The sequence below is a fragment of the Dendrobates tinctorius genome, unplaced genomic scaffold, assembly GCF_039654945.1.
Source record: "Dendrobates tinctorius isolate UK_male_01 unplaced genomic scaffold, ASM3965494v1 ptg000152l, whole genome shotgun sequence".
NCBI classification, from domain to species: Eukaryota; Metazoa; Chordata; class Amphibia; order Anura; family Dendrobatidae; genus Dendrobates; species Dendrobates tinctorius.
The window spans coordinates 6,722,726-6,740,479 of NW_027361819.1; the positions used below are offsets into that span (position 1 = coordinate 6,722,726).

Sequence of the window (17,754 nt, forward strand, 5' to 3'; positions counted from 1 at the left end):
TGAATAGTAATGTATGAATATATAAATATCAATTTGAGATGAAAAAAACAATTTGCAACAAATCTCAACTTGTTATGAATATCCAAAACATGATTTGATTCTTGGCAATCCAGGAAACGAAGAATATTCACAATTTTGCTGGATTCTTTTGATGGTCAGAGAAAGGTGAAAATATTAAAATATTATACTCACCTGTCCTGAGGTGGCAGCTCCCTGACCATTCCCTCGCTCACTCCTTTTGGACTGGTTCAGATCTTCCAGTCTCTCACAATCACATACAGTGTAATAAACATCAGATATGCCAAAAATGAATGTCAGGGGAGTCACTCATCTGTGATATTGATGATTGTGAATTGGTGATAGTAATAATAATAGTAATTATTATTGTTATTATTATTAAATCTAAATAAATAACAAATAATGATAATTCCAATTCCACACAATATCAGCACATTTTCGCGACTCTTGACAGGCTGCAATTCACATCACAACCACTGGGCGGCAGCACATGGACACATACAGCAAACACATTTCCCAACAGAGCATCTCAAGATCGTTTTTTTTTTTAGGTGGTCGCCTGTCGCCTCTCATCGTGATATTTGCTGAGATAAGAGGGAAGGACCCATCTATAGCACAGCCACGGTTATTATTATTTTCAGCACATACACTGGGTGACATTACAGAACCGATTTCTACTCTATGCTCGGTGCAAATCTCACAGGTAACATTTGTACTAACGAGCAGGTGAAAATTGTAACTAGAGACTGACTGCTGATCCCGGCTCTGACTGATGGAGGATAGCATATGGAGAACGTCTCTGCCCACGGGGGATGTCAAGGTCACATAAACTAGTGTCAGTAAGCAGCCTCACCTGTCCAGATCCTCCACATTTCTTGTATCGATGTTCTCATGTGACTCTAATACCTCGGGTTCTTATGTTAAAAATCAGGCGTTAAACAGCAAAGAAAATTAAAGTTGACAGTCAAGAAGCAATAAAATAACCAATAGTCGCCCCTTTAAGCTGCTGCTGCTCTATTTCCATGCAAGCTCATGACTGCTGCAGCTAATCACTGGTATGTGGCATTTCTCATAGTCTATGTCTCTCCAGATGTGCTGCATCCTCCAGACTCCAGTGAGGCTGAGCTGCATCCTCCAGACTCCAGTGAGGCTGAGCTGCGGTTTCCAGACTCCCGAGAGGCTGAGCTGCCATCTCCAGACTCCCATTAGGCTGAGCTGCAGTCTCCAGACTCCCGTGAGGCTGAGCTGCCATCTCCAGACTTCTGTGAGTCTGAGCTGCGGTCTCCAGACTCCTGTGAGGCTGAGCTGCCATCTCCAGACTCCCGTGAGGATGAGCTGCGGTCTACAGACCCCTGTGAGGCTGAGCTGTGGTCTCTAGACTCCCGTGAGGCTGAGCTACGGTCTCCATACTCCAGTGAGGCTGAGCTGCAGTCTCCAGACTCCCATGAGGATGAGCTATGGTCCCCAGACTCCCGTGAGGCTGAGCTGCCATCTCCAGACTTCTGTGAGTCTGAGCTGCAGTCTCCAGACTCCCGTGAGGCTGAGCTACGGTCTCCAGACTCCTGTGAGGCTGAGCTGCCATCTCCAGACTCCCGTGAGGATGAGCTGTGGTCTACAGACTCCTGTGAGGCTGAGCTGTGGTCTCTAGACTCCCGTGACGCTGAGCTGCGGTCTCCATACTCCAGTGAGGCTGAGCTGCAGTCTCCAGACTCCCATGAGGATGAGCTGGAGCTCTTTAGAGACTGTTTGTTGGCTGTGTCTATGTACCAGTACTCACACAAAGAGATTTCATCAGATAGCTTAACTCGTCTGCAGAGGCACATATGAAGGTTCCAGAAGAAGGTTTATTTTCAAGCTGAATTCTTGTAGTTATCTACAATTACAGTAGATAAAAAAACTATTTTGAACCAGAGATGCAAAGACATGAGCTTCATAAGATGTCTGACATCCTGAGAATGAGGAAGAAGGGAGGGGATACTGACATCAGAGCTAGGGAGGCAGACAGGGAGAGAGGGAGGGAAAACATCTACAGTTGAAACCAGAAGTTTCCATCCACTATATATAAAGACACATATGCAGGTTTTTCTCAATATCTGACATGAAATCAGAATAAACCTTTCCCGCTTCAGGACAATGAGGATTACCATAATGATTAATATTTGCCAAATGCCAGAATAATGAGAGATAGAGAGAATGTTTATGGCATTTTTATTACTTACTGCAAAGTCAAAAGTTTACATACACTAAGATTACTATGCTTTGGCTCGTCCTTAGGTACAATTTCGTGATACATGAAGGTGCCTTGTTCATCTGTACAAACAATTATACACAAGTACAAATGTCAAGCCATCATACTGCTCAGGAAGGAGGCGGGTTCTGTGTCCCAGAGATGAACGTGCTTTGGTCCGACATGTGCATATCAACCCAAGGACAAAATGAAAAGACCTTGTTAAGATGATGGCGGAAGCTGGTAAGATTGTGTCACTATCCACAGTGAAACGAGGATTGTATCAACGTGGGCTGAAAGGCCACTCTGCCAGTAAGATGCCATTACACCAAAAGAAATATATTAAAAGTCACATTAATGTTTGCAAATGCACACAGCAACAAAGACCTTAATTTTTGGAGACATCCTGTGGTCTGATGAAACTAAAATTGAACAATTTGGGCATAATGACCATTGTTACGTTTGGAGGAAAAAGGGAGAAGCTTGGAAGCCTAAGAACACCATCCCCACTGTGAAACATGGAGGAGGCAACATCATGCTGTGTGGTTGTTTTGCTGCAGGAGGGACTGGTGTACTTCACAAAATAGATGGCATCATGAGAAAAGAAAATTTTGTAGCAATACCGAAGCATGAAGGATAACAAAGTCAGTGTTTGGGAGCGGCCGTCATAAATAAAGCCCTGATCTCAATCCTATGAAAAATTTATGGGCTAAGCTGAAAAGTCCGGTGCGAGCACGGCAACCTACAAACCTGGATCAGATACACCAGTTTTGTCAGGAGGAATGGGACCAGATTCCGACCAACTATTGTGAGAACCTTGTGGAAGGAGATCCCAAACGTCTAACCCAAGTCACTCAGTGTAAGGGCAATGGTACCAAATACTAATGAAATGGAGGGAAACTTTTGACTTTGCGTTAAGTAATAAAAATGCCGTAAACATTCTCTCTCTCATTATTCTGGCATTTGGTAAATGTTAGTAATTACGGTAATCCTAATTGGCCTAAAACGGGAAAGGTTTATTCTGATTTTATGTCACATATTGCGAAAAACCTGCAGATGTGTCTTTATATATAGTGGATGGAAACTTCTGGTTTCCTCTGTAAAAGGCAAACCTTATTGTATAGCTGCACAACAATAACAATACAAAACAATACTGTATGATTTCTAAGTCGTGGGACAATACAGGAACTGTGACTGGACAATAGGGAACATCATGTGATCTTTAGACGGCTCTGTAGAAACATTCCATAAAATGTGCAGTTCGACAGCCCCATTGGTTTTCCTTCGCCTTAGCAAAAACTTCAGGAATTCTTTTTTTATCCACAGTCATTCACACGCCTATGATTTTTCTAGTACAAGAAGAACGATCCGCTTCACTTTTTCTCAGACTGTAAAACGAAAGAGATTTATTAACGTTGTTGTATCAAAGAGTCAGTGAAAAATATTCATATGGCATCCGAGTGCTGTCTCATTTTTTCCGTAGACCCATTAACTTGTATTAATGAGTTTGATCCAAAACTTAGATCAAAATCGGACAAGTCTCCGTGATTTTGTGCTGAACACTCAGTGCACAATAATACGGGAACATGTGAACCGCCCCATAGACTATAGTAGGTACGCGTGCTATCCGTGAAAACTACAGCTAGAAATCGCACGAGAAAAACCGGTTTAATTTTCCAGTTTCGGAGTTATGTAAAGATTGTAAATGGCTTTCTCATTGTCTACAAAGAAAAGATTTTGTGAAATTTTGGTTGATAACTCGTCTTTCCAGATTCAGACATACGGAATTTTAGTTATTTGTACGAGTAAGACGAGTCTAGTTCTGAAAAGGAACGTTCATAAAAATCTATGAAGACGGGCGGTACATGCACACAACCCAACATAGTAGTGAAGTGAGCCACTCGCTCTACACCACTGAGGACATGGACGCCCAGAGCAAAGTCCAGGGAATGTGTCTGGTGCTGCTGATAATGGCCTTCCTCGGTGAGTACCGTCTTCTCCGTCAGTTGTCCTTGGGTTTCTTGCATTTCCATAGATCTACTACATGGGATTTGTCTTTATTGGGCACTCTATGTATTGTAAATTGCTACCTTGGAACCATATCATGTCATTGACCCGCTCTGGACACGTCTAAAGATGACTTCTTATGTTACAGTTTCCTTTTCTGCCTCCAAAAACACAACATCATCCCCACCGGTGTGCGGCTCCCCGGTCTTCTCCAGCCGGATAGTTGGAGGCACCGATGCTGTAGATGGAGAGTGGCCATAGCGGATCAGCCTACGTTATCTTGGTAGCCATAGATGTGGTGGGACCCTGATCTCCAGCCAGTGGGTGATGTCTGCAGCTCACTGCTTCAAAAGGTGGGTGATCACTGGGGTTAGAGACATGATATGGCGGGAAACCCATGCACAATTATCTCATGTTTTTCGAGATAATTTTGCATTGGATGTGAAGGAAGTGCTCCCAAATTTCTAGAAGCCTTCAAGGATGACCGTAAAGAAATGATTTCTAAATGTATTGTGTATAGCGGTATTATTGTGAGACGTAAAGGAATAAGATGGCAGAGCAGTTATGCAGCAGCATATGGCGCCTCATCACTATCAATTGTCTGGAGGTATTTTTATAGGTGCAGCTTTTTATATTACAAAGAATTACTTGTTGTCATTTTGTATCATTTATTATATTGTGTAGTGATGGTTCACATTCTACAGATGCCGCAGTCGCCAACTTGACGTCGTTCTTTTCTATCCGTAGTCACCAATTTGCATTATACAAATAGTGCAGTCTCCCTTTGGCCACCTTCATCCAACATATCTTCTCATTCCCAGACCTGAAAATCCATATAACTTCACCACACAGCTGGGGAGATGCCAGTTATCACTGGAGGATAATCATACAGTCATCTCTGATGTTAGTGACATCATCATACACCCCCTGTATAACATAAGTGATGGAATCCAAGGGGACATTGCTCTGGTGAAGCTCTCCAATCCGGTCAACTACGCCAAATACATCCAGCCCATCTGCCTGCCCGCCGCCTCCGTTACCTTCCCCTGTGGCCTGAAGTGCTGGGTCACCGGCTGGGGCACCATAAACTCAGGAGGTAAGAGACGGCTTTAAGAATTGTTCTTCAACTTTCAAAGACAATAATTACAGCTTGACTCATTTATAGGACTAAGACTATGTACAGATAAATGGTGAAACCACCAGAGAAGTGAAGACATGAGAGTAGGGAAGCAGAGAAAAGAAGGGAACATGGAGCAAAATTCAAGACTTGGACTGCTTGGTTTGTCAGACTTTTGGTGGAAGAGGTTTACCGCGACTTCTCCCATTGAGGTTCATCGGGCCCGGTACCGAGTACCCCACAGCCCTGGGAGGGCGACCCAATATGGCAAGTAGAAGTGTTTAATAACTTTTTAAAAGGGGCGTACATTCTCTAACTCAGCCTCCCCCCACCAGTGAAGTCAGCAAAAGAAATGCATAAAGCTGGGACGCTCTATTAGAGAGGTGTCACATGCCCGGAGGACCAGCTAACACGAGGCTGTGCTGATGTACCATTTTCCTTGGGAAGGTTCTCCTCCCCTCATTGACATATCATAGCAGTGACTGAGATGTCGTAAGTTTCTTATTTTAATCCCTTTTATTTGTAATTGTCTGTGTATACTGTATTTTGTTTCTTTTTGTAATATCTTTTGTATTTTTCTGGAAACACTGCCTATATTTTTCTGGAGTAAACTTATAAATTTGCTAGTTCGTTCTTTTGGCTCTGTGATCGAACCGACACATCCTCCATGCCAAATTACGCTACCTGCGGGTTGGTTCCTGACCCGATATAGGCTTTGGTATCAAATGAGGAACTGGTGACAGCAGAGCGCCATGGTGGTATTGGAAACCCTGGCAGTGACGGATCAGAGGTTTATGTGTGTAGTCCTTGCCGGGGACTGGTGATGCACACACCGTCCTCACTGCAGAGTGAGCAATAGCCAGTACGCTACAAGGCAGCCTTTACGGCGACTACTTATCCTAGGTGCAGTTCCCTGACTAACCTGAGGGTAAGGGGGCGCTAGAGAGCTGGGAAAACCATCCTGTCTGGCCTAAGCTTTTAGTAGTGGTTCAGCTGCTCGATCCTTGTTCACACTCACGTCACTTGACAAGTGAAAAGGTTTTAAATACTAGAGTAGGGACTGTCCCGCAAGGGTTGCCGTGACGTGGCGGGATGGCTTGTACATTATTTTGATCAAAATTATGTTTACTAAATACCCTTATTATTATTATTATTACCTTTATGCATTATTTGCAGTTTATTTTTTACTTTAGTTCAGGATATTTGTGTTTTTTTGCTTTCTCTGGTTGATGGTCATGTGTTAATATGCACTTACATTGTGCATACACATTAACTTACTTTCTCAGTTCAGATTCATTTTTTATTCATTTCATGGTGCATTCAGTGCATACTGACCCACCACGTGCCTTTAACGTCACTCAAAGGCTTAGATTTTTGCTCAGTATGAATAAAAAGCTTTTCTTCCCTACGGGGGTAGTAGAGGGAGGCAGACGGGGTGCATAAGCTTCACAGTTACTTTCTTAATTGTAGGCATTGATTGATGGTCTCCTTATGTCCCTGTTGAGCGTTTTTTCGTCCCTCTCCTTTTGCAGTTGATTTACCGTACCCCGAAACTCTCCAGAAGGTGATGTCTCCAATCATTGACCGTGCTCGATGTGATGATCTCTACCACGTGGGCTCCAACACCATCAGCAATATCGCCATCACCCTGGATGACATGATCTGTGCTGGTTACTTAGATGGAGGCAAAGACTCCTGCCAGGTACTGACTTATCTGATGCCGCCACCACCAACCTGCCGCGCCCTCCTCTAGGTTCACAGCCAAGTAAGACAATATCACCGAGAACAAATCTTTCTGAGCTCAGATTTATCAGTATGGTTCCAATTCAATATTGCAATTCAAGGGAACCCATCATGTTAAAAAACACCATTATCCTGCAGATATAGGGTCAATCTGCAGGTTTATAGCGTTCTACACCCATGTGGCCGCCTCACTGAAAGACCAGCTACTGGGAGGACATGAGCTTTATTCCTTCTGCCGCCTCTTGCTTTCAGTCATAGAGGCGCGGCCGGTGTGGCTTCAGTCACCTCTGCAACCACACCCCGGCACTGACTGACAGCCGGCACTGACTGACAGCCGGCTCTGTACTCACGCATTGCTGAGCCGGCTGTCAGTCAGTTTTTCCTGTTTTGAGGCTGTTTTTTGCTTTGCGCCAAAATCTTCAGCTCCAATTTAAAGTTTATTTTCTTCTTCATCCATTTTATTATCTGATGTGGTTTTTGGAATACTGATCTTTATTCCAGTCCTCTTTTGCACCCCTAGAGGGTTTTTTTTTGGTATGCCAGAATTTTTTTTGCACAAATATTAAAGTTTCATGTGTCTTTTTTAATGGATGATGCAATTTTTGTTCCAACGATGCAAAAAAAGCTAATAGACAAAAGTAGAGGAATTTAGGACAAAAATTCTTTAACTCATGTGCGCCATTTTGAAGAATGTGTTGCACAAAGCATCAACAAATGCCATAAGGCAGAAAAGAAAAGGGACTTAAAGGGATATCCTCAAGTTGTCTCTTGAGCAGCTCAGAGCTCTGCAGTTGCATTACAGTCTTCTTCCTGCCTGATATCTGGCCGGACGGCTCTCATCCTTTAGAGACAGCTCTAATCAGCAGCAGAGCTGTGATATTACTAGAACTATAAAGCTCTGCACAAGTTCTGCTGCAACACATTCATCAGTGGTTTGTTCTCAGTCTACCCTGCTATCACTGGATGTACACATAGAGATAACAGGGCACTTGAACAAGCGCAATGCTTCGGCCAGTGAGAGCAGTGACTAGGGGAACTGCTCTGGAAGCAGCAAATTTGGGGGCATTTGAATGCAGTTCCTAATCCCAAGGATTTGAAATTTCCTTTGTCTATTCAAACTCAAATTTTATTAGATATAATAAATATAAAAATATATTTCCAGAATCTGTAAGGCTGAGTTCACACGTGGCGTTTTTTTTGCGTTTCCGCGGCGGTTTTAACCGCGCGATTTTGCCGCGAAAAATAAGCATCCCATGCATTCCTATGGGATTCCGCAATGCTGTGCTAATGCTGCGGTTTTTACCGCGGCGGAATCGCTTCGCGGTAAAAACCGCAGCATGCTCATTAATTTGCGGAATCACGGCGATCCCGCACCCATAGGAATGCATTGTTCCGCTTATTTCCCGCATGTGGCTGTGCACACCATGCGGAAAGTAAGCAGAACATTTGCGGATGGTACCCACGGTCCGGAGGAGAGGAGACTGTCCTCCGGGCTTTGGGTACCATATCCCTGTAAAAAAAAGAATTTAAAATAAAAAATATTGTTCTCACCCTCCGACGTCCCGCGCAGCCTTCCCGCTTCTCTTCACGCTCTCGTTCCCAGTAGTCCTTTGCGAAAATGCTCGCGATGACGTCCCTTCTCGCGGGATCGCGAAGTCTCGCGGTCATTCGCGCGACGTCATCGCGAATTACCGCGAGACGTCGCGATCCCGCGAGAACTGACGTCATCGTGGGCATTTTCGCAAAGGATTACTGGGAACGGATGCGCGGGACGTCGGAGGGTGAGAATAACACCGTTTTTTATTATTTATTTTTTTTTTTTTTACATTCTATCTTTTACTACTGATGCCGCATAGGCGGCCTCAGCAGTAAAAAGTTGGTCACACTTGTCAAACACTGTGTTTGACGAGTGTGACCAACCTGTCAATCAGTTCTCCAAGCGATGCTACAGATCGCTTGGAAAACGCTAGTATTCTGCAAGCTAAATACGCTTGCAAAATGCTAGTTTTTCCGCGGGAAAATCGCGGGAATTTAAAATGCGATTTTTCCCGCGGACTGGAATTCCGGAATTCTCGCGGTAATTTCCGTGAGAGTTCCGGTACGTGTGCACTTAGCCTAAAGTTTAGGCTATACACCGCAACGTTTTGCAGCCTGTGCGGCCATCAGAAGCCGAGGAAACAGTTTCTCCCCCAGCAACATGCAGACGTGTCATATTTGGTATCTAAAAAAAGATAAATTTGCAGGGGAACATATAACGCTCCCGTCATCACCCTGTGAGGTTCCTAGCCGAAGATATTGTGGCGCCCTTGAGGGTTCAGTCGCCACAGAGGTACTGCACCTCCTCCTGAGGTGTGGTACCCCACCATCCAGGTAAGGTGGAGACACCTGACCATGCTCCAACACCTGCATCCCACACAACACAGTAGTTTAGCAAAGCACCCTTTGGTGGCTCCCTGCTTGGAACACGACGCGTGCTGGGAGGCAGGTGGAGTTTAGGTTTTGCATCAAGAGCGGGAAGAGTTTAGGATTCAGTCAGTTTGTCACAGGAGTCTGACGGGTCAGTCTGTGAGAGGAGATCCCCGGAGTGGGATGGATGAAGGGAGTGCTGCAGCCGACCTCAGTGATCTGGGTCCGCTGGCACAAGAAGGAGACATTGAAGGAAAGCCTGACTCTCCATAAGAAGGAAAGGATTAGTACGGAACGTGAGAAGAGGAAGAGAACTAAGGATTAGGGTTAGAGAAGAACCCTTCCCAAGTTCTAAGCGCAAGGCCAGGGTCCGGTCCCCAAGGTTGTTTGGATACTAATGGTCCTGCAGCAGACACCGGAGGAATAGAAGTAGTGACCACTTTATTCCCTCACAAGACTTGGGGGCACAACAGCAACGATAGTGACCTGGGACTTAGTAGCAAGGAGTCCCCGAAGCAGGCTACAGCTGTCTGCCGTACAAGTAGAGTTCATAGGAACATCTGACAGGAGGAACTCCAGTGTAACTCAGTACTGTGAGTACTTCACTAGAGGCGCAAAAGGGAGACATTAAGAAAAGGCACATATGTTGGCGGAGTGTTGGAAAGGAGTACTTCATCTTGCCTGGAAGTTGGCTGAGCTCCTGACCCGGAGGCCACGGGCTGGGTTCCAGCTGCCGTGACATCTCCCATTGAGGTTCATCGGGCCCGGTACCGAGTACCCCACAGCCATGGGAGGGTGACCCAATATGGCAAGTAGAAGTTTTTAATAACTTTTTAAAAGGGGCGTACATTCTCTAACTCAGCCTCCCCTCCACCAGTGAAGTCAGCAAAAGAAATGCATAAAGCTGGGACGCTCTATTAGAGAGGTGTCACATGCCCTGAGGACCAGCTAACATGAGGCTGTGCTGATATACCATTTTCCTTGGGAAGGTCCTCCTCCCCTCATTGACATATCATTGCAGTGACTGAGATGTAGCAAGTTTCTTATTTTAATCCCTTTTATTTGTAACTGTCTGTGTATACTGTATTTTGTTTTGTAATATCTTTTGTATTTTTCTGTAAACACTGCTTATATTTTTCTGGAGTAAACTTATAAATTTGCTAGTTCGTTCTTTTGGCTCTGTGATCGAACCGACACATCCTCCACGCCAAATTACGCTACCTGCGGGTTGGTTCCTGACCCGATATAGGCTTTGTTATCAAATGAGGAACTGGTGGCAGCAGAGCGCCATGGTGGTATTGGAAACCCTGGCAGTGACGGATCAGAGGTTTGTGTGTAGTCCTTGCTGGGGACTGGTGATGCACACACCGTCCTCACTGCAGAGTGACCAATAGCCAGTACGCTACAAGGCAGCCTTTCCGGCGACTACTTATCCTAGGTGCAGTTCCCTGACTAACCTGAGGGTAAGGGGGCGCTAGAGAGCTGCACGTTCTGAACCGGAACTGAAAGTGGAAACAAAAATTGAGGGGTATTATACCTCGTGACATCATGAGTAGTAATAAATTCGTGACCGTTGGCATGGCCAAAATGTGGAGGACCTTACTCAGCACAACGCAGCATCTGGCACCACCATCTGATACAATTCGTATTTTGTTATAGTACAAGCAGAGGCTTTTTGGTCCCAAATGGAACAGAGATGACTGCATGCTAGTTTTTTTTTTTTTTTAGACACGGCACTCACAAAAAGATTGCTGCAGAGTAGAATCAATTTTTGGGGACACTACTCGTACAGGTGTGGGGAGGAGGACTCCCAGGCAGTGAATGGGCAGGTACCTAGGGGACCGCCATCAGGGTTCCTGAGGGAATGATACTGGGAGGACAGTAAAGAGAAAGACTTGACTGAGGTTGTCAGGGAGACAAGCGCGGGGCAAGCTTAACAGGAGCAGGGGGCGCGCTGAAGTGGCAGTTGAGAAAGAGACGGAGTACAGACTGGAAGCCGGGTGAGACAGAGGACCGAGGGAGCGGATGGTGTGTTGTGGAGAGACCGACAGAGCCCTGTGAAAGGCAAGCTGCGGACTTACCGACTAGTGACACGTGAGAGCCTTGTACTGGCGGCCGCTCCCCTCTTATGGGCGGATACAGCTGCCCCCGCTGTTTCCCGTCCTGCTGTGACAAGTCCACGACCTCCACTGACTGCTGCAACTAGAGACAATTTCTTTACAGCGGTCAGGACACTGCCCCCCTGCCTTCTCCCACAGCTGCGACCCTGTCATCACCGGCCCCAGGGCGCGCCACCTCGCTACAGGTGGCAGTAGAGGCCTCTGTCCGGTTTGCTGAGGGACCCTGGGCAGAGACAGTTGAACGGTTATATTTTAGAGACTGCGTCATCACCGCGCCCCACCAGCACCGCTTCTTCAGGGCCTGTTGCGCCCCACCGACACCATTTCTTCAGGGCCTGTTGTGCCCCACCGGCATTGTTTCTTCAGGGCCTGTTGTGCCCCTTCGATATCGTTTCTTCAGGGCCTGCTGTGCCCCACCGGCATTGCTTCTTCAGGGCCTGTTGCGCCCCACTGGCACCGTTTCTTCAGGGCCTGTTGCTCCTCGCCGGCACCGTTTCTTCAGGGCCTGTTGCGCCCCACCGGCATTGTTTCTTCAGGGCCTGTTGCACCCCTTCGATATCGTTTCTTCAGGGCCTACTGTGCCCCACCGGCATTGCTTCTTCAGGGTCTGTTGCACCCCACCGGTACAGTTTCTTCAGGGCCCAACGAGCCCAAACCTTCCCAGAAGGTCAAGGCAGCCGTATCAACGACCTCTAAGCGGCCACATCTGCAATCCCGGGCGACGCATGGAAGGATAAGTGGACTTTAGAAATAAGTGTTATAGTTTGGCCATAGTCTGGCCTCTGACACTCGGACTAGCCAGGTTGCTCTCATTTACACAAAAAAGTACTGTTTATTTTATTGAGTCCCTTCGAGGACAGATTGTTTGTTACTCCGTTTTGCCTGTTCAGCCTAGCCCCAGTGGCTTCAATTTATAAACAGTTTATTATACAAGTCATACCCTGTCTCGTGTCTCGTCACTGCATCCTGAGAACCTGTTAGAACCCTACACAGACATGGCAGCAGAGTGCACAGAGGCTTTTTGGAACAGTATTCACACGGATGGGGGGTTGCAGAGTACACACAGAGGCTTAACGGCACAGTACTTACACAGATATGGGACAGACTGCACTCAGCGGCATTTTTACACAGCACAATCAGAGACATGGTTGCATAAGAGTAGAAAAATATGTTTAGATGCACATCACTCGCACCAACCTGGTTGCAGATTATAAATATTTTTGGGTACTCACAGTACTCTCACCGAGACGAGTGCAGCGTACACATAGAGAGTGTTTTTGGAAAACTGTGCACAGGAAAACCTAACACAACAGCTGCATCCTGTCCCTACACTAAGCAAAGAAGAAATAAAAAAGAATGAAACAGGAGAAACCGGTCCAAGTGGAGAAGGAGGTGGACAAGGCGGTGTAGGTGAAAGAGGCAAGAGGGGAGTAATCCAACACTGGGGGAGGGGGTTGTATTGTTTTTTCTTTTTTTCACATTTTGTTATTATTTATTTATTTATTTATTTATTTATTTTTTCTATGGAACTGACTTAAAACAACCTAAAATTAGCAAAACTAAAACTAGCAATCTATAACCCGGCTGCGGATGTCCAAGTGGAAGAAGTGTATGTGGTGGTATGGGTGGAAGAGGAGAGTGAGGAGTAATCCAACACTATGTGTTTTTTTTATGGAACTTACTCAAAAGAACATAGAATGAATCAAAGGTTAGGTTCCCGATGTTGGATGTGGACTGGGGATGTGCCTGATCACCCCGCCTCCTCTGTGCTAAACCCACGTTCCAACAATACACTTGCCGCAGGGCAGGCCAACACCTCCAAGACATAAAGGGCAAGCTCATGCCAATTTGAAGATCCAGAAGTTAAATGGGGCAGACCCATCTGTTAGTACGTTGAGACGTGTGGATACGTACTCTTCCACCACTCTGCTGTGACACTACCTCCCGATTATACAGACCGTATGAGATAGCGGTGCTGTATGTTGTGGAGTGCTCATAAAGTTTTGCCACATTTTGGCCATACTAAACCGGCCTTCTGAGCTGCTGGCAGTGCCCCAGCTACATTGGCGACTTCCTCCACCTCTGTCTTGTTCTTCCACTGATCCTCCATTGTCAAGAGGAAAGCCATTTGTAGTTTCTCTACCAGTGTGTACTTGTACTCAGGCATTTTGTACTCTCACTCAAAAGATGGAAGTAATGATGGCACATTGTCCTTGTAGCTGGGATCCAGCAGGGTGGTCACCCAATAATCAGCACTGGTAACAGTCCAGACATCTCAGCGGCCGTTGCACAGGCACAGCAGCCTTTATTGCCTCATGTGTGCCAGGCTACCCAGAGCCAATGACAAACTGTCCTCGGTGGGCAGTGTATAGCCTGGGTACTCTTCATCCCCCAGCCACGAGCCAGTGATGCCCGAACACTCTGAACGCCACCCTGCTGTGAACACGATTTTTCCTCCTCCTCCTCTACCTCCCAAAGTGTCTCCTAGCTGTACAGTTGTATACCTGGCTTTTGTTGGTACAGGAACCCACCCTTCGAGCCATGTGTGGACAACAGGTCTGATAACGGTGTGATTTATCTGTGCTCCTCCTCCTGCTCCTCTTCGTCCTCTGCCATCACCTCATCCGTCATAGTCTGAATTGTTTTTCGAGCAGTCATATAAATAGTAAGTAATGCTGATGATGGCGTTATCAGTGTTGGCCATATTGGTGGAATATTCAAAGCAGTACAACACAGCACACAGGTCCTGCCTGGAGGCCCAGTCATTGGTTGTAAAGTGGTGTTGTTCTGCAGTGCGACTCATCCATGGTGCTGCAGCTGAGATTCCACTATCACCTTCTGCTGCTAGCACAGTATCTCCAGCACATGCAAGATGGTGTTCCAGCTTGTTGGTACATCGGATATGAGACGGCGAGTAGGAAGGCAGAAGAGATGCTGCAGAGCAGACAGGCAGGGTGAGAACGGCGAAAGTGTGTGGAGATGGTCCGCTCTTTCAGCTCCGACGTTTGTGGGTAGTTTTTCAGGAAACTGTGCATCACCAGGCAAGGGATGTTGTCAAACCGGCTAGGCCCAGAGCTGCTATGAGATTTCGCCCGTTATCACACACCACCATGCCGGGCAAAAGATTCACTGTCACCAAGCACTCATCTGTCTGCTGTTTGATCCCAGTCCACAGCTCCTGAGCGGTGCAGGATTTGTCCTCCAAACTGATGAGTTTCAGAACAGTCTGCTGCTGCTTCCACCTGGCTGTGATCAAGTTGGTGGTGCAGGTCTTACTGTGATTGGATGAGGAGGTGGTGGAGGAAAAAGAATAGGAGGAAGAAGCAACCTGGACAGAGAAATGTCTAGCAACCCTTAATGGTGGTAGGACATGGGCTAGAATGACTACCCCCTCTGTTCCAGACACCGCTAGATTTATTCAGTGGGCAGTTAGGGAGATGTAACATCCTTGGCCAAGCTTACTGGTCCATGTATCGGTGGTTTTGTGGACTTTCCCCCTGATGGCGTTGCGCAGTGCAGACCTGATTTTGTTTGCACGATGTGTGTATAGCCTGCCATGGATGGCCCGCATGTATGGCCTGCCTGGAAAAGTAGTTGCAGTTGGGAAAAAGTACTGCGGGATAGCCACCGCCATCAGTTTTTTTAAAGTATCCATCTCCACCAGCCGAACTGGCAGTATTTCGAAAGCCAGTAATTTAGAAATGCTGTCAATCAGGACCATGGCTCGTTGGCGCCAAGGGTGGTATCTCCTCTTTCTCTCAAGGGTTTGGGGGAAAGAAAGCTGAATACTTCCATGGGTTGGTGTGGAGATGCTCGGTGACACTGGTGGTGGTACTGTCACATCCTCTCCTTAAAGGGAGGCAGGTGACCCTATTGATCATGAGCAAGAGGAAGAGGAGGAGACCACAGCACGAGAGGGAAAAGGAGGAGGCTCAAACCTCTCATGCTTTTTAAGGCTTGTACTCCACTGCATCTGCTGCTTGGAATTCAGAGGCCTCGTCATACAGGTGGCGTTCAGGTTCAGAACATTTATGGTGGAGTTGTGTGTGATAATGTAGCTGAGCTTAGTGTTGATGTAGCTGAGCTGTGTGTGATGATGTGGCTTAACTATGTGTGCTGATGTAGCTGAGTTGTGCGCGTAGGTATCAAACTTGTGTAACTTAAATCTGTGTAAGTGTATGAACCAGAGCTGTGTTTGTGATGGTGTAACAGAGCTTTATGTGTATGTATCGAGGCTGTGTGTGAATAGTTTCCATTCACTGATAGTAAGCAGAGGTTGAAAATGGAAACTGAGTAATTTGAGTCTATTAAAAAATGTTGTTGGACCTGTTATGCTACTGTACTGTTCTTCTACCCGAGGCTGAATAATTGTATTATATTTACGATATTGTTATAAAGTAATTTGCAAATATCAGTTGCCAGGAAGCCGAGGTCAAGGATAATAAAAAATGTCACTGTGTGTCTGACTAAAGCGTGCCAGAGTGCACATGAAGAAATCTAAATAAGGTTGGGCCCGGCTGCGATTGCACTAGGTCAATGTGTCAGGTGAAGATCTCCCAGTAGGTTCACCTGCAGTCCTATGTAAACCACAGATAGGACATGGTGATTTAGAAAAAAATGGAAGCACTTACTGTATGTGGGCCATTCATTGAGATCTTTTTAGTGACTAACTATATATATAGATACTGTACATGTACGTATGTATGTGTATATATATATATATATATATATATTCGAGGAATACATATTAGGAATACATATACCAGGACGGGGAACATATACAGTATGTGACGCTAGTCACTGCTCAATGTGACGCTCGCTAATGCTCACGAACTTACCGTGATTCAGGATAGTCAAGAAGTCTAGGGTCAGTACCAAGAGGGATAGCAATAGACAAAGGGAAAAGACAAAAGAGCTGTCAAGTCACAGGCCAGAAAGGTAGAGGTTCAAGACAAAGCGGTAAGTGAAACAGATGGTCAAAAGGGTAAATCCTAGGTTGGCAACAGAGATCAGAATACAACTCAAGGCACTGAGCAGACACACTACACATGAGCAAAGCTACAATTGGCAACGTCTGACAATTTTCAGAGCCCTAAATAGCCCTGTTGTCACCCAGAATAGATGACACTTCAAGGAGATCCCAGACCCAGCCAGATAGGAGTGGTGAGCTGTCAATCACAAGATTAACACCTCTGCCTCAGATTGGGCGATAGAGCTGTCATTCCCAATCTTGACAGCTCAGTCCCATAGGATGGAAGAGATGTCATTCACAACATCCCTAGGACACCATGAGTGGTGGAATTGTGTCAAGTATATACCAGGATGGGGGACACATATACTAGATCAGGGAACATATATGGTCCAAAAGACCTAAATGGTTTTGTGTGCTTGGGTTCCTACAAAGCAAAAAGCATTGTATCATGGATTCGTTCTCTGTTTCTCTGCAGTCTTTTCCACCTCCACATCACAGCCGGTGTGCGGCTCTCCAGCTGGATCGTTGGTGGTTCGGATGCTGCAGATGGATAGTGGCCCTGGCAGGCTAGTATACAGGATCAGGACGGCCATTTCTGTGGTGGTTCTTTGATCTAGAGCCAGTGGGTGCTGAGTGCTGCTCATTGCTTTGAACAGTAAGTTTTCTGCGTGAATTCCAACCACTCCTGAGACTTCATGTATCACAGACTTTCCCAGAGTCAATGGAAAGACTTTCTGATCTTCACCTTCTTTCCCTGTCCTTCATTGCTCTTGTCAGTTTTTATTTGGAGTCCCTCTTGGTCAGATTTAGTTTAAGTGGGCCAAACCACATGGCCTTCAAGAATGCCAAGAGGTGCAAACACATGCCGATGTGGCACAGCGCCGTACTGTCCTGGCTAGAGCTCATTCTAGTATTTGCTTTATATCAAAACTTTTCTATATGTATCACTCATGTATCCCTGACATTCCCAGGATCAATAGAGCACAATGAGTGAAGACTTTCTCATGTCCACCGCTTATCCCCGTCATCCATTATTCTTGTCTCTCCCTTGAATATGGAGGTATAATGCACCATCAGAGACTATAATGGGCCAACCAAAACCCAAGTGGTGCCAACAGTTTGACTTCAAATAACATTAGCACCC

General features: G+C 46.0%; 1 pseudogene; it reads left to right on the forward strand.

Moving 5' to 3' along the window:
• The first annotated feature begins 4,381 nt into the window (after positions 1-4,381).
• LOC141050645 (transmembrane protease serine 9-like) overlaps positions 4,382-17,754 on the forward strand; it is a 59,413-nt pseudogene continuing 46,040 nt past the window's right edge.